Source organism: Nothobranchius furzeri, chromosome 5, assembly GCF_043380555.1.
Source record: "Nothobranchius furzeri strain GRZ-AD chromosome 5, NfurGRZ-RIMD1, whole genome shotgun sequence".
NCBI classification, from domain to species: domain Eukaryota; kingdom Metazoa; phylum Chordata; class Actinopteri; order Cyprinodontiformes; family Nothobranchiidae; genus Nothobranchius; species Nothobranchius furzeri.
In genome coordinates, this window is record NC_091745.1 from 25,921,131 (window position 1) to 25,944,222 (window position 23,092).

The window sequence follows — 23,092 nt, forward strand, 5'->3', positions numbered from 1 at the left end:
TCAAGAAAATGATGGACAACCCTGAGCATTCTCCTCACAAGACTGTCCAACAACGGGAGTGTCTTCAGTCAGAGGCTTCTTCAGTTTGGCTGCAACACTGACCGCTACTGGAGATCCTTCCTGCCAACAGCCGTTGTAATATACAACAACTCTTTGATGACCTGATTATTATTATTATTATGAGCTACTACAGCAATCAATTTCCCTCTGGGATTAATAAAGTATTTTTGAATTGAATCAAGACATGAATGATGACAGCAGATTGTTAAAAACAATGATAGAACCTGCAAAGCTATCTTGTTGTCAAAGCACTCTCCAAACTCTGAACCTGGCCACCTTTGACTCCATAAATAAAAACACAAGGCAGGGTTGGTGGGCGATGTGTGTGCGTTCTCAGAAAATCATGGAAAACCTTTACTCGTGTGACATATGGACCGGGCTGCACAAGACACTAAATGCTGCTTGTAGATCCACAGAAAACTGTTAAATATTTCATTCCACACCACCTGTTTTTAGAGGAGAGAGGCTGGGCAGTCAGCACGCGAGTGTTGCCCAGAATCTCAGACAGCAGCCTGCATTGGCAGCAGAGCAGGCCGAAAAGTAAAACTGAGGTTTAAAAACAACCTATCCAGTCTGGAAGGCACGGTGTGCCATGGGTACTTTACAGATAAATAACATGAAAAGCAGAATATTTGTGCAAAATAGTGAACTTATTTAAGGATTCGAAACTTATGGACTACTTCAACAAAACGTCTTTCAACAGACGGATTAGAAATTGGACGTTTGTGGAGATGTCAACAATGCGCTCGTCAGTTCCAGTCAAACGTGGGCTTTTATAAAATTGACTCAATGCTAATCGACATATGAATGAAGCAGGAGGGGAGGATTATTCAGGAAGTGTACCGCTGCAGCCCTCCACTCCCAGAATAGCCTCCAGCTTTACTGGATCTTTGGCTCTTTGTTAGCACTTTGCCTCGAGCTTCCGCCGGCTGCATTTGTGCAGAAAGCGACAACAAAACACTTGTTTTTTAGCGGGAAGAGCCCAAATCTGATTCAACTTCAGAGGATTAGGGCAACAATGAAGAGCTCACACACACACACACACACACACACACACACACACACACACACACACACACACACACACACACACACACACACACACACACAAAGGATCAGCTTCTGCCCAAGTGGGAATGAACTGCTCTAGAAAGGCCAAGGCCTTGGCAAGGTAATTAACCGAGGGCGCTTGTTTCACATGGCAGAGTCCATTAAGTGCCATGTCACACTGATGTCAGGGTAAAGGTAGCATGCACACACACACACACACACACACACACACACACACTCCATTTTTCTTTTCCAAATGGAGGCAGGAGTGTCCGAGGTAAGGAGATAGTGAAGTGAGAATGACCGAGGAAAATGAACAGGGAGAAGTGGCTGTGGCTTCTCCGGGGCTCTCCAAGCCATCCCTTCCTAATCAACCAGCTCACTCCCCCTCCAGGTCCTGCCATCGATCGGCACCTCTACCACCCCAGCGCTGTGATGAGAAGGCAGGGGGAGAAGTGGAAGTGATACCCCTCCATATACCCTCTAATTGCCCTGCCTGCTCCACTACCACCCAGCTATCCCAGCAAAACGACCCCCCAATAACCGATGGAGCAACAATTCTGCTGGCAAAGCTTGAAAACGAGCCTCGTTGTAAGCCCATTAGGCATGGATGACCACACCAGATGCTCAGGGAGTGGAGGGCAGTGGAATGAGTGGGAGGGGCCGAATTAGCTGAGGGAGGATGTGGGTACACTAAAATGCAACGGTGAACAAAGCGCAAGTTTATATTTCTGCTTGCAAACACACTGAAGCATAAAAGTTTCTGCGACGCTCAGACAGCTGCTCCAGCTCATGTAACATCGCCCCCACTGAAGAGACTTCCACACAGACTAACTGTGGTTTATCTACCACTTAACACATGAGCCAAAGGAAACAAGAGAGCCACTCTGGGACCAAATGGAGAGAGCTGAGGAAGGGACAAGGAGGAGGCAGAGACTGGAAAAAGGCGAAGCAACAAAGCACCAAAACAACTGTCAGAACAATAAAGAGGCAGGAGTTCATTTGAAATGGAACACATGGGTGTGTGTGTGTGTGTGTGTGTGTGTGTGTGTGTGTGTGTGTGTGTGTGTGTGTGTGTGTTAGCTCGGGGAGAAACCGCTCTAACGCAGTATGCAAAAGGAAAAGATTCTCATCACAGACGTCGTTCTCTGATTGCTTTTAAAATAATGATCACACAGAGTACTGTCTTAAACTTGGCTCTGTGTGTGTGTGTGCGTGTGCGCGTGTGTGTGAGCAGTCGGCCATGGTGGAGCATGTTGACGAATGGATGTGCACCCACAGCCCCACGAGCTGCCGTTACGCTGCCCAGAGCAGCACTGCAATTAAACGAGCAGAGACCTGGATGTTGAGACCGGAGGAGAAGGCGCCGGAGAGCTCTGGACAGCCAGGGCCGATCCGAACGCTGTGCTGATTTGTGCACCGACTGTCCTCGAGAATAGGGCCATGTATTTTTAATCAATGTCAAAGTGATGAAGTGTGTGTTTGCCACAAAAAATCCCCTGACAAACACAAATAGAGGAAGACAAACTCCCCAAGGGGCCCCTTTGTGCACATACAGAGAGATGGAGAGCACCACAGCGAACAGACCAGACTCCCGCCTTATATAAGACCGGATTCCTTCATCGATGGAGCATGAAAAGCAGCCTTATTTGCAATGCAAGTGAGATTTTTAATAACAATAAATAATGTTCAGATAAGTGCTCGGCTGGCCGATAATTAGAAATTGGCGGATCATGGCCATCCCTCAAGACAGACACATGCTGACGTTACTGCAGGTTATCTGGTATTGGGAATCATTCCTGAAGCATAAACACGCCAGGGAGATAGGCTGGCTGCCCTCCAACAGCCTGTCTCCTCAATTTTACAGGCCTCTTTTCCCCTTTCAGCCAATTCAGCCCCAAATATCGATCAGCACAGAGAGAGGTGGGGAGGGAGGGGGGAGGAAGAGGGGGGAGGGAGAAATTGAAAGAAAGAGATGGGAGGGGGGAAAAAGTCAGAGAAAGAAGGGAATTGGAGAGATGGGGATGGGAGCGGAAATGGAGGCCAAAGAGGTGAGGTGTGTGGGTAAGCTGCAGAGGAGAAGAAAGTTTTTCTGTGTTAGCAGTTTGTGCCATGTGGGAGAAGGGTGGAAGCAACGAAAACAGAGGTGTGAAGAAGAACACGGGATCATGTGTCTCAATCCCTCCCAAATGGACATCTGATACTGAAAGCCTCGGCGCCGTAGTCAGATCATTAACCCAAAGGCCGGCGACCTAAGAGGAATGCTCGGTGATCCCTGACAGAAGCGTAGAGCATTAAGACAACTTCTGGATGATTACCTCAGAATGATGGGACCACAGAATGTGGCCAGGCGGACTTGTGGGCACAACAGAAGCCACAGCTGCAGCTCTGTGATGCATTATTCTCATAAGGTCTCTTGGTTTTTATTGGACTCTTTACAGTCCTGCCTCCCCTCGTTTGGACTCCACTGTACTGCATGTAATCTGACAAGAGACTTCAGGGGCTTGATTCAATTACATGAAATGAAATTACAACACATTCAATGCACCAAAGCACTCTGCCTTATCAGGGAAACCAATTGGAATGCTACTTAAAGGAGCAACGTTTCGTCTTGGAAGAATTTCCGTGATCTTTGACCCCACAGGAGAAACAACCGGCATTGGCAGGAAGGGGTGGAGCAGCAGCAAAACGGGCCAAGCTGAAGAGAAGCTGAACATAGTTTTACACACTATAAAATATTCATTAGCTAAGTGGTACCGCATTTTTCCTCTTTGAGAGGTTCATGCATTGTTTAGGCAGCAGAGCGGAGGAAAAGGAGGCTGGATGGTGGCGGAAAAAGTGCTCTGTAATGGGGCCAAGCCGGACCGCTGATTTATGTGCACAGTCACCTCAGTAGCAGTGGGAAAACGGCAAAAAAGGAAATGTTTTCACTGATTTGCACCATGCTTGGTCCAGAACAAAGCTGTGTTCATGCATGGAGAGCTTCAGGTCGATGGGTCAACTTTTCATTTTTAATTTTCTCAGCTGTCGATTGGGTTGAAGATTAAAGGCGTCCTGTGGGACAGCTGTGTGACAGCAAGTGGACCACCTGACTGGTCTGAGACCTGTGCAACACAAGCTCTGAGTTAATGACAGGAGGAGGTGCAGCTCACCCTCTACCACCCCTCTGTCTCATTTCTACTAGTGTTACAGCAGGGATCGGGCTGAAACCCAGATGTGAGCCCAGAGCTGCATTGATGGTGGGCTGAGTCATTGTCAACACACTCACCTCAAACTGTTTGAACCCCCCAGGCCAGCACTGCAGTGGCCCCTCCCTGCATTTCACATTCAACACTAATGCTCGGGCCAGAAGTGGTCGCCACATTCCCGGCAAACATAACCCAATCTTTAACCTCTTTACAGTGCGCATGATATACTTTGCAAGCAGGGGCCAAGGCTTTATCCATTATGAATGAGACCCATATTACTCCAGGCATTAGCAATGTATGAGCTGGGCTTTAGAAACACAAGGTCTGGGGTTTTTCTGCCTGCCTTCCTGCCACTCCTTACTCCTTTCCTCGCCGTTTTATTCCACCCCCATCCACGTGCCGCTCTCTCACACACACAGCCTCCCGTGGATGCGCTGACTCCTGCCTGTCAGCTCATCTGGCCGGGCCCCGCCTGTCCGATCGGCAGCTCTGTGAACGCAGCGAGTCTGGAGAGGCAGGACTGCGCCCGCGGCTACAGCACTCCACTGATCTTAGCTTTGCTCGCACTCCAACTCACCACTCGTAACCTGGGCGACCCTTGACTCAGCTCTGTCGCTCATGCGCTCTCCTGCCTTCCACTGTCTTATCTCCATGTATCTGGTGCCTTTGTGATGGTATCTGATTTCCTAGAGCCAGCCAACTGAAACTTTAATGCCATGCAAGTAAGAAGACAAAAGTAAAACACAGGACAGAATCTCTTGCTATTCTTATCTTCCTCATTCATCTCTCTACCAACATTGGTTTATTATGGGTTGTTTGGTTTGTTTACATACAAATATAAAATCGGGGAATGCACAAAACTACAACTGTATGTAAAAAAAAAAAAAGAAATCCCAAATGCATGCCAGAAAGAATGGACAACTCTATTTCGTCAGGCGCATTTCTTATTTTTTCTCGTTGGATCTAACAAACAAATCAATGAAGGCAGAGCCCACGAGAAGGGATTGTGATGACTTGTGCACCTTTACTGCTTACTTATAGAATTTTGGGAGTGCGGAGTTGGTTGGGAAGGTGGTGCAGAATGTTCCAAGCGTGGCCTGGAGCTTCTCAGGGCTGCAGCCCTCATTTCCACCTCCTCTCTGCATTCCCCACTGTGGGACAACAAGATTACAAAAGCCCCCGGGGAGAAGCCAGCTCCTGGCAGGCGTCACAGTCTCCTGCTGCTCACCTGAGAAAGAGCGCATCACTCTCCAGTTTTAGCATGGGTGAGCCTGATAAAGATTCTCGTTTTTAAAGGAAATAATGGCGCTCAAACCATTAACCTCTAGTGTAGTGCTGCATCACGTTACTAGACAACTGCAATGTAATTACTGGCTAAAAAAGCTCGGGCAATGTAGACGTATGTGGTTTCAAATCCCATTAAAGATACAAAATGTACAGAATGTTATTAACTGTGGGGTAATATATGGGTGCAGGTCCCGTGTTGTCCCCATGTAAAAGGGAAATGAACATAGTTTCACCCGGGTTTCAGCCACAACAAATAGCGGAGGGCAGGAAGGAGTGTGGTGAGCAGCCGAGCGGCAAGAGGCCTGGACAAGGCCTATTATGACAGGAAGCTCGACTCATCAGCCATTCAGGGCGCTGCAAGAGGAGACATAAATCAATGGTGTGCCAATTATGACACCACACTGAGCTGTGTGAGTGCAGGGAATTAGCTGCACAAATCTCAGTATCAGGTTCAGTGAGATGGGCTGCTCTGCGCTGGGGAGGGAAAGCCAACAAAACACCGCAGGGAGGATAGAAGGAAGGCAGGGAGGAGAAAAGAGAGACGAACTGAAGTAAACACTGAAATTTGATGAAACTCATTACAGTTGATAGGATATCATTGAAACGCATTTATCTCTTTTGTTCTTTTTTCAGCCCATAAACCCAGAGCACACACACACACGCACATATGGAGAAAAGTGGAGGAACACTCTGAATCCCGTCGACAAACATTCGCCGAGCCTGGCGGAAGCATCTGAGGTGAACACAGTAGGACTTCAGCCACCGCACATCAGGCACGCCTCTCACATTTCATTCTCTCACACTGAGATTTCTCCCTTACCAACATTAAACTTCACCTGACACTTCTCCTTCCACACACACTCGCTGAGTGCAATCAAGCAGCCGTCTAAGTCTTGTCTGTGGGATGCAGGGAGAGCAGGTTTAGAAGCCGGCGGCAGCGGCTTTCAGCTGGGCCTGAACACGATTTCCCAACACCACCGAGCTCACAGCTGCATCCCAGAACTTAGATTCTGATTAAATGGAAACAGAACAGCCCATTAAAGTCATTAACATACATCTCCAGTATGCATGGGGGATGTGCACCAAAGGATGTGCATGCACAGTAATGTAGCGCATATATTAAGAAAAGATCCGCAGATGGGACTTGAAAGAGCATATCTTGCAAAAGCTTATATATATTATTTATCACACAGACCTCAAAAAAGAGACTTTGTAATGACCTTTTTAATTCATATGCTAAGGTAATGCAGATTCTGAAAATGAAAATCACCCAAAAGCAGCCGCAGCAGCATCACCAGAGGCTGGAGCTGCAGCCTGTATTGGCCTGAGACTGCAGCTTTTCTCATCTCACAGCTGCCAGAATCTTTGAATTCATGTTACAGCAGGTATGTTTTATCTCACAGGCAATCATGAAACACACATGCTTCTTTTCATTTGTGAGATTAGGACGTGATACTTAGGAAACCTGCCTCGGTAGGACACAACCCGTATGTGCTTCTATTTCTCTTTTAAAATCATCATAAAGATTTAATTTATATTATTTTCTTTCATCTTTCTAGTCAAATTCTTATTTTGAGTCATAATTAAATGATCTTTTTTATTTATAGACATTTAATGGCAGAAATCACTGTGGAAGCCAAATTTTTGTTTTATCTTTTGAAACCAACTTTATTTGTAAGAACCTGTCTTTCTCAACTTTTAGCTCTTTTAACTATTTTTCCCCCTAATGTGTTGATATTTTCCAATTAAACATTGCTGAAGGTCAAATCTAATAAGGGGAACTTTGAGAACAAAATTGATCTTGATGATTTAAAGTTTAAACAGAAAATTTCAGTTGTATTTTTTTTTGGTCAATTTTCCCAAAGACGTGAACTCCATCCTGCAGTAACAAGCTTTAACGATCGACTTCCAGATATAAATCTGTTTGAATCTGATCTATCGGTGTTGGATGGTGATGATTTTACATTTTTAATCATTTATACATCAATAAATGTTGATCTACGGCACGGGTAGGGAACCCTGGTCCTGGAGAGCCACTATCCAGCACATTTTAGAGGTTGCCCTGCCTTAAAACACCTGATTTTAACCAGCAGGTGATTAAAAGGCTTCTGCAGAGCCTGATGAGCAGTTGAATAGGTGATTCAACTTTGTTGAAGCAGGGCGACCGCTAAAACGTGCTGGATAGTGGCTCTCCAGGACCAGGGTTCCCTACCCCTGATGGTAACTTTAGCCTGGAAGTTATCACTAGAGGTCACTGCATCTCACAATTCCCAAAACTGTGTTGGTATTTATCAAAATACCAGAAAGAAATTAAATAAATGGTAAAGGGCCTGTATGTGTAGTGCCTTGGAGTCCTGGAACCCCTCAAGGTGCTTTACAACACAATCAGTCATTCACCCATTCACGAGCTACAATGTAGCCACAGCTGCCCTGGGGCGCACTGACAGAGGCGAGGCTGCCGAGCACTGGCGCCACCGGTCCCTCCGACCACCACCAGCAGGCAACGTGGGTTAAGTGTCTTGCCCAAGGACACAACGACAGTGACAGCCTGAGCGGGGCTCGAACCTGCAACCTTCTGATTACGGGTCGAGCACTTAACTCCTGTGCCACCGTCGCCCCATTAAATTAGAACATTTAACTATTTTAAATAATTTCTCACTTTTAGTTTTCAAATACATTTAAAATAAAGATTGTGATTAAAAAGTGAATATTTTTACTGTAACACTGATTATAACCATAAGTCAGCAAAGGTAGGACTGAGTTTACACTTGGACATCACGAAATAAGCTTTTATTTCTGGGCTTTGTTGGCGGTTTGCTGTGTGAGTTTTACATGTAGAGTACATTGTTAGAAAGAAGAGAGCCTGGGATGTAATTTAAACGACTGCTAATGTGGATAGGATCATATTGCGTGGTCGCTAATGTGTTTTTCTCCATCGGGGTAGTTAGCATGTTTTTACAGCTGTTTGTTTCACTTAGCGACAAATTGTTGCTTATTGTTGGCATTGGGTGTTAAAGAGAGAGAAAATGTACCTTCGATTGTTTAGATGAGCTGCCATTACATATGTATGCAGTTTGTATATATTAGTGAATAAGTGTGAATTAACCAAGCACTGGGTACCCCCAGGTTTAAATGGTTAAAGCATCCAGATGCGGTATAGGGATTAGAACCTTCATCAGAAACCTGCTACATCCAGTCCTCTACATGCCTCTACATGTCAGCTGCCCTTTGGCGGAGGACTTACATTACCACGTTGACAAATTTCCAATTATAGTCCTTGTGGTTGTAGTCCTGCAGTAAACAAAAATAATAATAAAAAATTTGGGGGGGAAAATATGTTTACATTGCCAAAGGAAATAAAATACACAAATATAAAAAATATCAGATGATTAACGGAGACCCTGAGCAGCTCTGATTCTGATGAAACGGGTCAGTTTTAAAATAATTTTATAGAACAAGTTACACGAATACAACATTTTCAATGTATGAATAGATTTATTTACGTAAGAACTAATGAATTATATAGAATAATTCCCAATTTACATAAATGGAAAGGGATGCTAATTGTGTAAATGTAATTGCTGTTGTCCTTTCTGGCACAGTGATGTTGGCTTTTTATAGTTTAACGATCTTTAAACAAAACAAAGACAATATGGTGTTTTATTAACACATTACAGTTATCAAGAAAATGCTTAGGTAATAAGAATCATGATTTAAATGTAATAAGAATCATCTTCTCAAAAAACATCCATTAAAAAAACAGCATCAAAAAGGAGATGCCGGGTGGTGTTGCCGTAGTGTGACATCATCGGCGAGTGCCGGTGTCGGTACAAGATCTGCTCGGGTGCAAGATCGGCTCGGGGTCCGTCGACTGCCGATGACGTCAAAGTAGTTGATTGGCTGAACATGAACCTTACGGAATTACGTAAACACGTTACGTTGTTATCACGTTAGGTTGGTCCAGGCAAATCTTCCTGTTGGAAAGATGGACAACCTTTACAAAGAAATCCATCATTACCTCTTTGAAAAAACACTTTTAGCTTAGAGCTGGATGTATATTAGGGCTGAACGATTAACTGCATGTGCAATTAAATTGCGATGTGACAAAAGGAGATTTTCTAATCGCAAAGGCTACAATTTGGCAGCGAGTGGTTAGCGCAATGCTAATATACATGGAAAAACCCATAGGAATGCTAATGTTAATATCACCGATTACGTTCTTACAAATTATGAATTAGAAACGTGCCAAATGATTACATTTGGAGTCTAATAGAAAGTAAAAGTACCATCAATCAAATAAGTACAGACAGGTATTTTAGTAAAGCCAGAAAACTTTTAACTCCAGAGTTTTGGCTAGCAGCTATGAACGTACCTGAACTACGCATGGACAAGACGTCAAAAACTCTAAACACAAAATACTTCAATAAACGGGACACACTTCTTTCCTGCAAATACAATTTCACAGGTGTTGCTAATACCTTCAAGGGGTGTGCTCAAAGAGGAGTTCAACATTATGAATAAAATATAGTGTTTTATTTTACAAATACCATTATAAACACAAACAAAACTGCTAAATTCTTTCCAACAGTATAGATGTGTAGCGTATTTTGTCCGAGTGGGTTTGGCGTACTTTGACATCATCGGCAGTCGAAGGACCCCGAGCCGATCTTGCACCCGAGCAGATCTTGTACCGACACCGGACCGGAGTAGATATGCCACCTACACTGCCAGAAAACTAGCATCAGCACCGCGTTCGCTACCTGAATGACCATCAAAGTCTGAGGGGTCACGTCGAGGTGGCATGCTTTCTGCTCCACAGGTAACAACATTTACTTTAATGTGTTTTAAAATAGCGACATTCACAGAAATATGGTTTAAATTTACTCAGAAACGTAAGTACTGCCCCCTAGAACCAGGAAACTACACACTGTCACTTTAACACTAGAGTTATCATTACAATTAAAATTTCAGGTATTAAAAGGGTAACTGTTCTGGTGTTCACCACATTGAGTCGTAATAACTGTTTAACTCATGTTCGTTGTTTGTTTGAAGTCATAATATAAATGAATGGAATTTTATTTCGGTAACATTGGTCATTGTGTTTTCTTGGGGGTGAGGGGTGAATTAATGACTCTGAGTACACGATGGAAGGGTTATTACATAAAGGTCTCTATCAACACCATCTCTAAATTCCTCAGAGGAGTCTGAGCGTTTCAGTCGGTTAAAGTCTAATTGAAACTCTAAACTAACGTCTCCTCACATCTTGCTGATGCGGGAAACAAAAAGCCAGAGTGGCACAAACATTAGCATATATCGGAATATGGACCGGCTGCCGAAGATGTGCGACGGGGATGCATCCTGCATGTCTGACAACTCGTCAGGAGCAGCGGGGGCAGCACATCCTCGGCGAGCTGCTCAGGTCAAAGCCCGCATCAGCGCTACATGTTCGAGTCATCACACATCAAGCCTTGTTGCCCGCAATCCCTGCTGATTTTGGTTTCTGCTCTTCGGCTGATAAATCGTGAAAGTTTTAATTGTACGCTGACCTTGATGAAATGAACGGACATCATTTATCAATTAGGAGAGCAATGGGGTGATGTGAGGAGAAAGTGTCTGCTGACAGAACTATTTTTCATCTCATCTTTGGCTCAGTCAGCTCTTCGCTGCACAGAACCCAAAGGCTTCGCGGGTTGAAACAATTTTCATCTGACAATAATGATTTCTTTTATGACCGTCACGTGTTCTGTAGCTCATCAAACCCCTCCCCTCTGAACAATCCACTGTTTACGAAGTCTATTCCCTTCAAAAATAAATAAATAAAACAAAATAAAGAAGAGAAGAAATGTTAAAAACAACTGAGAAGGAGCCGGTGTGACCAGCCTAATCTGTGCGTGGGTGCCTCAGTGTGCTGCACAGCGTGGTTTTTCATGACACGAACATCAGATCCCCAGAGAATACAGCTGCCATGATGAGATGTGTTTTTATGGGGATTTAGGCTCTGCAAGAGCGATTTGAGTATTACCTATTGTCAAAAATGTGCAATGCAAGGAGAGCTGCGGTGGTGGAGAATGGCCTGTTAATGTTTTACACACCGTTGTTGATGCTCCTGCAGACCCGTAAAGTCTCGACAATAATTCTTGGAGTTGAGTGGTACAGGACACTTATTGAATTGTTGCAAGAAGGAGGCGCATAAGAGACAATAATTCTACTCTTCTGGGGGACTGGAGGTGTTGTGCAGCCCCCACCGTTCAGGAGGACATCGTTTTTCATCCCTCACAAAAGGCCGAGTGAGCCTCGTCTTCACCCGGCCAACAACAGACCAGCTTACCCTTCGGTTCCTCAGAAAGCCAGACGCCAGCGGCGCTCATTACAGTCGGCACGGGAGAATCAGCTCGGGCCAGTTTTCTAACCCAGGGTGAAGTTCAGCTACGCGTCAGATAGATGTGTGACCAGAAGCCAGAGAAGGCCAGCGCCGACCTTTGAGTGGTGGACTGCCATTCTCGTACACCGGGCCGCAGATTGACTTCGCCCTCAGCCAGATGAGAGAGCCTGCTCATGTGTGAACAACCCTGACTGCTTGCAAAAAGCCCGCCGGTCTGAGGGAGCATTTTACAGCCTGTTTAACAGTAACTTTAAAAATCCTCCTGTCCCACTTTTTCCTCACAAAGAGATTTCTCAGACATCAGGCCATGGTTGCTGATTGCCTCTGAACGCGGTGTTGATTAAAAAGTCAGCAGTGTTCAGGCTTTCTTGTTTTCTCTTTCTTGTGGATCCTGGGAGTACAAACAGCTCAATAGGCTGCGTGTGAAAGTCTTTGGGCCTTGTGTCTGACGAGGGACCTTCGGTGAGAGAGGAAGGGGGCTGCCTGCCCAGCTTTTGGAATCCAATAAAGTGCTTTATTCCAGGGCTGAGACCGACGTGAGGCTAATCTTTGATCTGAACTGGAAGCTGAGGGCTCCGGAGCGGGCCACGCTGCCCGATTATTTATGGGAACTTCAAAGGTTCCGCTGATCACACTTGTGTCTCTTATCTAGCCAGTGAGAAACAGCCACAACAACAAAAAGTGACTTTGTGATGAAAGTGAAAATTCAGAGCACGCAGAGAAAGGTGGGGATAAAGGCGTGAGCATTTGAAATAAAAGGAGGAAGGGGTTTGGCGGGGTTCTGCTGGGAGATCTGCAGATTAGACCGATCAGACCCGTGTATGTGGGCCATCTGCCTGGGAATGTGCATCCGACTCAGAGACAATTGGACCTACGGAGGATCAGGGTTGCTCCTCCTTTCTTCTCTCCTTTAGTGGAGGAACTGGTGTCAGGGAACCCTTCTCCCCCCCTGCAGCCTCTCCCTCCTGCTTCCTCCTCCTTTCAGTATCACCACCGCCACCTCCACATCACATCAGAAATGTGACTGGCATCAAACTGCTGACTTGCTCACAGTCCATTGAGTTTCCTCTCCTTATCAAATTACAGCCACCTCAATAACCCACTCGCTGCAGCACGCCGGAAGAAATGAGGTTTTCTCCACCACCCGCCCCTAGCACTGCACTCTTTCCTCTGCTTTCTCTCTCTCTCTCTCTCTCTCTCTCTCTCTCTCTCTCTCTCTCTCTCTCTCTCTCTCTCTCTCTCTCTCTCCCTCTCCCTCTCTCTCTCTCTCATACACATTTTTCTTTCAAAAACAGCAGACAGGGTGGAGAAGGGGGGTTTGGAAAAGGGCAAACATTGGTTTTCAAGTGGTTGGTCATGTTTTCACGATGCGTCAGACGGGTAGAGATGGCAGCCATCTTCTCGGAGTACTTTTTTTTTTTACTTCCATCCCAACAACTGCTCAGTTGCAACAGACCCCATTTTTCTCCTGACATCACCTATCTTTGGTTCTTCTCCCACCCACCCCCCACCCCCCACCCACCCCCCGCCTGTTCTGGCCACCAGTCGTCTCCATCTCCCTTCTCCACCTATCGAGCAAGAGAACTACCGCCCTGCGTCTTGGTGGAGATCATGACACAGTCCCATCACCTGTTCTACACCTGCGATGGAGGAGCTTCGGGGAGCCTACGGAATAGACCCAGCAAGGTCGTCTGTCTCATTTTGTGTGCGAAGTTATTACAAAGTCAGAATGAAAAGCCTCATCCTCGGGTCAGCTGTCACACACATGATGGATGCCATTTAACCTTCCTAACAGCTGGTTACAGCTTCACACACCAAAGCAAAGAGAGCCGAGGAAAGAAAGTTGGAAATACTTCTGACTCGGATCCATTTTCTCCTGATACGACAGAGTCGAAAAGTAACTGATTTATTTTCAACATCAGCAACACTGATGTTTCTTTTTCCTTTTTTCCCTGAGGTCATAATTGCTCTGGCGCTAATGCATGCTAATGAGAGTCCGGGATAAATTTATGAGAATTTGTGCAGCCCCCCTCCTGCTCCCACACACACATAAACACTATTCCTCCAATGTGAATTAACATCAATATTTATCTTAGTTCTATTATCCAATTCTTACCTAATTCACATGCTAATTGCTACAATTACCATTAAATAAGGGCCCCGGTTCAGAGGAAATAACCTGCTGCTGAGCACTTGAATCACCATCTCGTCACCTGTGCATGCATGCGCACACACACACACACACACACACACACACGCACGCACGCACACACGCACGCATGCACACACACACACACACACACACTCACGCACGCACGCGCGCACGTGCACACACACACACACACACACACTCCTGCAGGCGGCGAGACAGGAGAAGAAGAAACAGAAGGTGTGTTAACATCAGCCTGGTGGTGGATGTTTAAGTCTCCAAACGCCTGACAAATCTAGCCTGTATCCATGAGCGGGTACATATTTTTGGAAGCCTCTGCTGTCAGCGGCATCATGGCTGCCTCTCAGAAACAAGACGACAGCAAAAAAAAAAAAAAACAATTTGAAGAGGAGCCCAAATTGAGAATGAACGCTCATGTATAATGATGGGCTGGAACCAGGGGAGGGTTAACATGAAAGCCCAGCAGAGTGCCGGCCCCAGTTACCTGCAGAGCTGCAGCCGACGTGCTCTGCCTTCACCTGTTTTATTGGAGACGACGCAGGCATGTCAGTGACAGCCAATGTCCAAGCTGAGTGCGAGTAGATTAGATTAACTCCCCTGTGAAAGAGCCTTGTCTGCTTCCATTGTGCATCCTGTCTAGTTAAAACGACACAGGTATGCCACGGCAATGAGCAGGTGCGCTGACATCAGAGTCGTGTTGGGAATACCGCTGCAGATTGGAAACCCTGCAGAGTATTCCACCAACACAGACACACGACTCCCGCACAGCTTCTACACCGCTGAGCAACTGGTTTACATGAACATCAAGTGAGTGATTCCTCAAGAAGTACCGCAGTGCACCCACTGGACTCTGCCCCGGTCCCTGAAGGAGCATTTCTTTCTGCTAAAGCATCCATTTTGTAAAGCGGCCCGGCGGAGGATGGCAGGACAGTAGAGCTGAAACAACTAATCGATTTAATCGATTATAATCGATTATTAAAATAGTTAACAACTTTTTTAGTCATCGATTAGTTGTTTAATAATCATATTTTACCGCATAAAGTCTATTTTTTACCACAATCTGACATCGGTTACAAGCTGTTAAATTTGCCGCCAGTGTGTGGCAGTAATGAGCCACTGATCTACCAGTGGAGCCGTAGAAGAAGAAATGAGCCAATGGGTGCCCTCGGTTTTCATGACGTATCACGTTACTGACGCTCATCTTGCTGTGAGAGATGGCGGAACAAGAGGAAATACGGAAGAAAAATAGAAGCGACAAAACTGAAGAGAAACCCCGGACAAAAACCTCACGAGTATGGGAGCACATTTGAGACGAAAGCATGTGGGGGCTGATGCAGCAGAGGAAGAGCACCGCGGTCAAGTGAGCCGTCATTTGGAAGAGCCAGCCCGGTAAGTAACAGAAAATAAACAAGCTGGACTTAGTGTTTTAGCTGAGTTCGTTATAGTGGATGTTAAACATGTTTTTTTGCCGCGTCAGTCTGCGGTGTTCTACTTCTGATTGACTAGATGCAATCGTGAATCTCCTCCGTGTTGTGTATCATGCGCTTGCCAAATTTAGCACGTCTGTTTATAAGAATGTTCTCGTTAAGAGAAAAACGGCACAAACCCATAACTATGTTCCTCATTCAAAAAAGGACAACTCCGCGGAGAAAAATATACAGACAAGCTGTGTCCAGGTGAATATAACGCGGCATAGTTGTACACTTTCAATTTTTAAATACAGGAGAAATTCAGAAAAAGTCATTTTTTTACTATTAAAAGGCTGTTTTACTATCTAACGCTGTAAAACGCCTCACAACACATTTTTATCATGTTTCTTAAACAGTATTACACAAAATAAACATTTTTCACATTTCTCTGGCTAATTTAAACACTCCCGACTCAAAGTAAAAACCTCATGAGCTTCTTACTTAGAGCTTTTTAATAGTAAAAATGTTTTACTTTTTTTCTGAATATCTCCTGTTGCGGGCTATTTTGTAGAACGTAACCCTCAAAATAAATGATCACTGTATATTGTTAATTAATTCAAATAATATAATATTGATTTAGTGTTGTAGTGTGTGTGCTGCTTTATTTTATATGTGTACTTATTTCAGTCTATTTGTGTTTCTTATGCAGAAAAAAACAAGCAACGATGGACAACTACATGGGGAAGAAGACACTCACCCCCCAGCAATTCATACCACTTACAAACTCTATTCTAAACATGCTGGTAAAAGACATGAGGCCACTATCCATGGTGGAAGGAGCAGGCTTCCAGCTAATGCTAAAAATTATTCTGGACTGATATTTTGCACTGTTTAGCTCATTTTATACTGCTGACTGTGTTCATGTGCAATAAAATAGATTGCAGTCAACTGCACAATTCTCTTATGTTTTTTTGTTCTTAACTGAAATGCATCCATCACTTGTATAGGTTAAATAGCTAAACAATAACAAACCGATTAATCGATTAATCGAAAAAATAATCGACAGATTAATCGATTATGAAAATAATCGTTAGTTGCAGCCCTACAGGACAGTGATGCTGAAGGACCATGTTAGCGGTCAGGACAGTCAAATAACAGCCTGAAATCCTCAATCAGAGCTGGACATCTGCTGCTAACGGCCCAAATTCTGCTGCTCAAAATCAACAAGGGAATTCAGATCTGGTCAACACAACGTACCATGCAGGGCGGGTCCGCTTCTCTTTAGATATTTATTCATGAGACGTTTCCAACTTTCCCACGGACATTGTTTTCAAACATTTACAATAATTCATTTAGTTTTGGTCAGTTTTGTTGAAAATCTTAAAGTCTGGCCAAACTTTGGTGTGAATTTAAAGAAGCATCTTAATGAGCTGCCCAGAAAAGATGATCTGCAAGTTCTTCTGGAGTCTTTTGCCTTGAACTTCAACAGTTTAGAAATCCTACATTGAAGCAGCACTTCAGCCTGATTAACAGCTTTTCTTGTCTCGCTACCATAAGACACGATGACACTGCTTCAGTCCTTTTTATTCTTTATTTTTTAGAAACTATACGCTCGTCATGGCACCCAAATGATAAACTCAATACTAACAGGAGAGAAAATGCTCCATACTCATTTCAGTTGTCATGCCAAGAGGATAAGGATTTAGCTTTTCCTTTCAGAAGATCAGAGGAGCAACACGTTTGGGTCAACTAAAGGAAAATAAATCTGAAATTGTCCCAAAAAGATCAAGTTTGAAGTTGTTATTTAACACACAACAAGCGTGTTGGATAGAGAAGGACTTTGAGAAGAATAAAAAAACAAGATGGTCTTTATAACTAATTAGATTCAGGGATTTTGGAGTGTTGGGCCACGAGGGAAACTCTCAAGTAGGAGAATACAGTAAGAATTAAAAATACGGAAAATGATATAACAGAAAATTCCCATCTTAACTTTAATAAGTGTGCATTTATCCCACAGTTTAATTAAGATATGATAAATATAAGGGGGAACTAGTCCTAAGGGGACGTTCCTGCACGTTATTGTACACGATGTAAAATCGTAAAAAGAAGCTTCACCTGAACAGTTCTGAAATTTTAAAGACCCTTTTTTAGTGGCCATTTGATCCTTCGTGGTGAAACATGGTCTGCTGTTCTTGCTGTCGGATCAAGCCTAAAACATGGAGCAGAAAACAGCATTTTGAGGGAACTATGAAGAGAAGCTTGTTCTGCACACGTACTGATGTGTGCAGAGTAAACACCAACACGAAGTCCTCAATGTTCCAGAAAATAAACTAGCAAAAAAATATATATATATACTCTAAAAAGTTCAGAAGTAAACTAAAACCCTGAGAGACGTGGTTCTCAGCTGGTGGTTTCTGCAGGATAATGGGATACAAGTATTTTGGTTTTGTGCATTCAGAAAGCCCAAAGAGAAATATGCATGAAGAATGACTTCTGATCCCAGAACCCTGTTGCCTTTTGGCCTGCCCCGGTACACATAGCTCACAATCAGGGGAGCTGATGACCTTTCCTGATGGCAGAATACCTCACAGTGAAGGCCTCTCAATCGTAAAGCTGCAGACACGGCACGCAAGATCTATTAGTCTGCTCTTTTATCTGTAATAATCCTGACAGAACAAATAACAGCCGGGCATAGTCAGAGCAAAAAATAAAAGGTGAGGGAAAAAATTATCATAATCATTCAAAGTGATGCTTTGGAAACCCAAGAAAGGAATGTGGAAATAAATTCGATAAATCGACTGCACTCGCAGGGCTGAAGTGAATGGAGGCTGTGGAGTGGATGGATACCGTGGAGCACTGTCTGTCTTACGCACACAAACTCCCTCGTAAATTATCTTGAGCAATGTAGAATTTATGAGGCAGAGATATCTCACTGCCGGCCTATCATTTCCATGGCTCTGTCACCGTAATTCTCTCCCGAACTGCCCGCACCCATAGATAAAAACGGCCAGTGCAGCTACAGATGAAAAAGTGCAAAGAGGCGAAAACGGACAAGCAGCGAGACTGAGGGAGGAGGAGGTGGTATTATTCTCACTCAAGTACCCTCTGCATGCAGGTAAAAGCACCGAGGAAATACGTTTAAAAAAACAGAGAACAATTGTGACAATTAGAATCTGCTCTGTTTACGTCGCGTGGAATCAAGTGTCGGGGGAATTTGGTAAATTGGAAGATGAGTCAAACTGCCAAGCTTACATCTGTGCCTCAGCAGCTGCACAATAGCGTTTACCCTGTGAAATATGTGTTTGTGTTTCTCATACCAGTGTGTGTGTGTGTGTGTGTGTGTGTGTGTGTGTGTGTGTGTGTGTGCGTGAGGAGATTTGGGGGAACTTTTAGAGAGCTATCATAGAGTAGGTGGAGGACGGTGGAGTGTATCAGAGAGGGCAGTCCGCACATGCTGTTCTGTGAGATTGGATTCTCACCCATGAAATGTAAGCACACAGCAAACCGCTCTGCAGCAACAACCTCCGATTTACACAGCAATTTTCTACTCGCTCGCGACAGAACTAAATCGCATTTGTCTCCCTGCCGTTGATACGATGCTGCCCCAGAATTTCATTCATATCCAGTTAATTAGCACTTTGTCGCTCGGCCCCAGAAAGAGCAATCACTGGTCGAAATGTGTGGAGTAATTTATTACAGTTTATTACAGTTCACTGAGGAAGCCGGAACGTGTTGGATATTAGAATGATTACTTGTGTTTGTGTTGATGGCAGGAGAAGAAGGGGAACAAGAATAAAGTTATTTACCAAAAACAGCTGGACGGATAAATTAGCATGACAGTATCTCCCACGACTGCACTGTTCCAACATTTCTGGGTGTAAAGCGACATCTCTCAAGCTTTACTCCCTCCTTTGAAAACGTTAATTGCTATTCATTACTCGCTATTGCTGAATGAAAAAAATGTTGGAGTTACAATTCTGAGTCATTAAATTAGAAGGAAGGGATGAATGGGGGGGGGGGGGGGGGGGGGGGGCTTGTCCCTGTTGAGCCTCCGCTGTGTGTGATGATTTAAACGGGAATCTCTCTGGTGTTGGAATAAACATTTTCTTTATTTCTGCTCAAAGCAGATGTTGCTGACAGTGAATGTGAAATCTTAAAAGAAGTCTTAGAAAATATTCAATGTGACTATTGGATAAAAATCTTCAAAAAATGTTTTATTTATTTTTTACTTTTTAACATAAACCACCGGGCTAACCTCTTGGTAAAGTGCATTTTAGTCTTTTTAAAGGGGCATTATGGAAGTTGGACAGCCAAAACATGTATAGAAATAATAAATGTCTTCTTCATACATTCTCCTGCAATGCCCTGGTCCTGTAGAATGAGCCCTGGCATTTTTACTGTGATTGCCTGTTTTTCTGTAAAATCACAGAAAAAGAGAGATGCTCGGGTCGAGCAGGCTGCTTCATGCGCGTTCACGCTCAGGCATAGCCCGTAGCATTTGCTATCCGTAGCTTTAGCAGCAGAGAGAGAGGCAGTGCCACTTTGTCGCTGTTCCTAACGCCTAGTGACAAAGCTAGCTACATTTCTGAGGACCCTTAGCTACTTTCTGTAGAACTTTCTTCTAGATGTTTCCTGCAAATTAGCAACAAAATAGCCATTTTCACTCCGAACCGTTTTTTGAACGTTGTTTCAGCTGTCATCAAGGATATAAAAGGTACAGATACAAAGTACATCATTGGTGCTTTAGCTCACCTAGTAAGACGTCAAACTCCCATGCAGGAGTCCTGGCCTCGATTCTGAATGTGAACATAGTTTATTTAGTTTCTTTTTTACATTAATGGTTTATTTTTTTACAGTAAGATGCCCAAATTTGTATTTGAGACTCGCCGAACGGCATTGAATTCACAGATAAAAAAGATGTGGGTTCAACTTTCAATTTGGAACAATTTTTCAAGCAAGGGAAGGGAATGATCTGATCATGCAGGAGGACTGGCCCATCTTAAACCTTTGTCGGCTTTGCTGAAGAGAAAGGTACAGAACCAAATTATTTAATTAATTAGCTGCGCGTTCTCCTGTCCTCTGTCCTCCAGGCCACACACACACACACACACACACACACACACACACACACACACACACACACACACACACACACACACACACACACACGGGACTGTCTCAGCTGTTATTTTCGTTAAGGAGTGTGCACGTACAGCATGCGTGTACGAGCCTACTATTGAAGCTGCCGTTACACTTTTGGCCTGAGGGGGCAATCGCGAGCATAAAAATTCAAAACTCTGTAAAATCCCTTTAGATAATCGTTATATATATATCTATATATCTATATCTATATATACATATATATATATATTATATATATATATATATATATATATATATATATATATATATATATAATATATATATATATATATTCCAAACTCAAAAATTAAAAAAAATTACAGATAATTCCATAAAATGTAAATATTGTTAAACAATAACATTATCACTGTACATTATTTTTTTTCCCCTCAAATAAAAAAAATAGGAAGAAAATGTGAGGGGTGGTCTTACTGAGTAAACGTGGCATGACATAACATTCATTAAATTCAGGTTTTTAGAAAACAAACATTTTGTGGGCTTACGTTAAAATAGCAATACTTTTATTGTCTTATTATATTTTAATTTATAATTAGCAACACAAAAAAGCTAACTCTTTCCACTAGCAGAACTAAATAGTGTCCATTAGAGGGCAGAAGACAGTTAAAAGTACTCAAAACTGCATATTTCTGTGGAATGTACTAATCCTGTTGAAAAAGCAGAGCCTTAGAAAGTTGTTGGGGGGTTAATTTAGCCCCCATATAGAAGAAACTTCTCAAACCATCTTTGGAATCATAAAAAAATGTTTTATACTATATTTGCAAACCCTGTATGTAAAATAATGTTGTTATGTCTAAAACAAGAATGCATTTAAGGAGGATTTTTTTATGAAGCAGCAGCTTCGTCCTCCCCAAAAAACTCCTCAAACCTCCAAAACCAGTCTGGAGAAAATAAAATCAATACAACTTATTTTCCACTGAAAACTTTTTTCCAGTAAGGTTTAATCATAATTTGTGTCTGGCACTTGCCCAATCTCTCCATCAACTACAGCTGGAGAGCTGCAGACGAATGCACTACCTCCAAAACCCAAGTGCACATCCGTTGTTTTAATATTTAACACAGACACTCTCATGTATACCTTGTTCACATTTCTCTACATGTCTGCTCAGGTTTTTGTGAGGAGGTCCGATCTGAGATACGGTGAAGTGGAAAAGAAAAACAACATTAAAAACAGCCAATTTCACAGAGCTTGCATTTCTTATTGCTATTATTTGCCCTTTTAATGCATTTGACTGAATACCAAATTGAATTGGGTGTTAAATCATATCAGGCCTGATGGCCTGGATTGTATTTTTTTGTTTTAGGTCTATAAATAGTTGTTTGGCTGCTGTGCGTCACTGAAGCGCTCACTGTCTGTTTCTTCTTCACCTCTGCAGCATCTTTTGTTCTGAACTTTCAGAGCTGATCGCCTCAAGTACTTTTTCCATTAAGTATTTTCTTGTGTTTCCGTTCCACAACTAAGATCAACAAAATAAAACATGTTCTGTTTTGGGGTTTTTTTTCCAGCTACAGATTCAGTGAATCAAACAATCAGTAACACAACGCTGCCGTTTCTCCTGTTGGGTCTCAGCTAACCCTTTACATCCAGACGAGGATCAAGACTGAGGAGAAAATGAGTTGGCTGCTTGATTCAGCAACACGTTCAAGATGGCTTTATGTTTAAATGTCTTAAATCTGTCAAATGTTTACTGTTTTTAGGTCAAATTTAAGTAGGAAAATCAGATAGAATCAAAAATAAAATGAAACAAAACATATTTAGATTTGTGTTTTTTTTTCTCTAAGCTAATTAAACCAGTTAAGATAAACATCCTGACAGCTGATGCTTGACTCCACCTTCATCACTAATGCAGCGCTCCTGCAGCGGCTGCAGAGCTCTCCCTGAGCTGAGAGCGCCACCTCTCTCAGACACACACATTCCTTCATTTACCGGCCACATGTGTCCTCTCTCTCTCTCTCTCTCTCTCTCTCTCACACACACACACACACACACACGCACGCACGCACGCACGCACACACACACACACACACACACACACACAGGAAGGTGGATGCACGAGCCTGTGGAGGCTGTAATGTGTAATTTGTAAGTTCCATTTGTTTTTAATACACACCAAAGCAGTGGTCCTGTGGGACCTAATAAAACCTCATAAGCACACGGAGAGGAAGCCCGAGGTGCTGCTCTTTCCCACAGATCTCACCTTGATAGATGATTTTAGAGAAACACAGAGGCGTGCTCCACTAACAAACTGCTGTGAGAGAAAGCAGTGATATTTAGACTCTCCATCTGAGTGGAGGGAAAGTGAGGAGGAGGAGGAGGAGGAGGAGGACTTGAGCTAAATTACATGAGCTTCCCTCCGTTCTCACCCGTTTTACAAAGAGAAGCAAA

At 43.5% G+C, this 23,092-nt stretch overlaps 1 protein-coding gene and 1 long non-coding RNA gene across 4 annotated transcripts in view; one reads left to right on the forward strand and one right to left on the reverse strand.

Moving 5' to 3' along the window:
- rbfox3a (RNA binding fox-1 homolog 3a) overlaps window positions 1–23,092 on the reverse strand; it is a 400,829-nt gene that overhangs the window by 65,639 nt on the left and 312,098 nt on the right. The window lies entirely within an intron of this gene.
- On the forward strand, window positions 15,073–16,496 carry LOC139069997 (uncharacterized). Its single transcript, XR_011520660.1, has 2 exons — window positions 15,073–15,526; window positions 16,256–16,496. It is a non-coding gene; the product is annotated as an uncharacterized lncRNA (long non-coding RNA).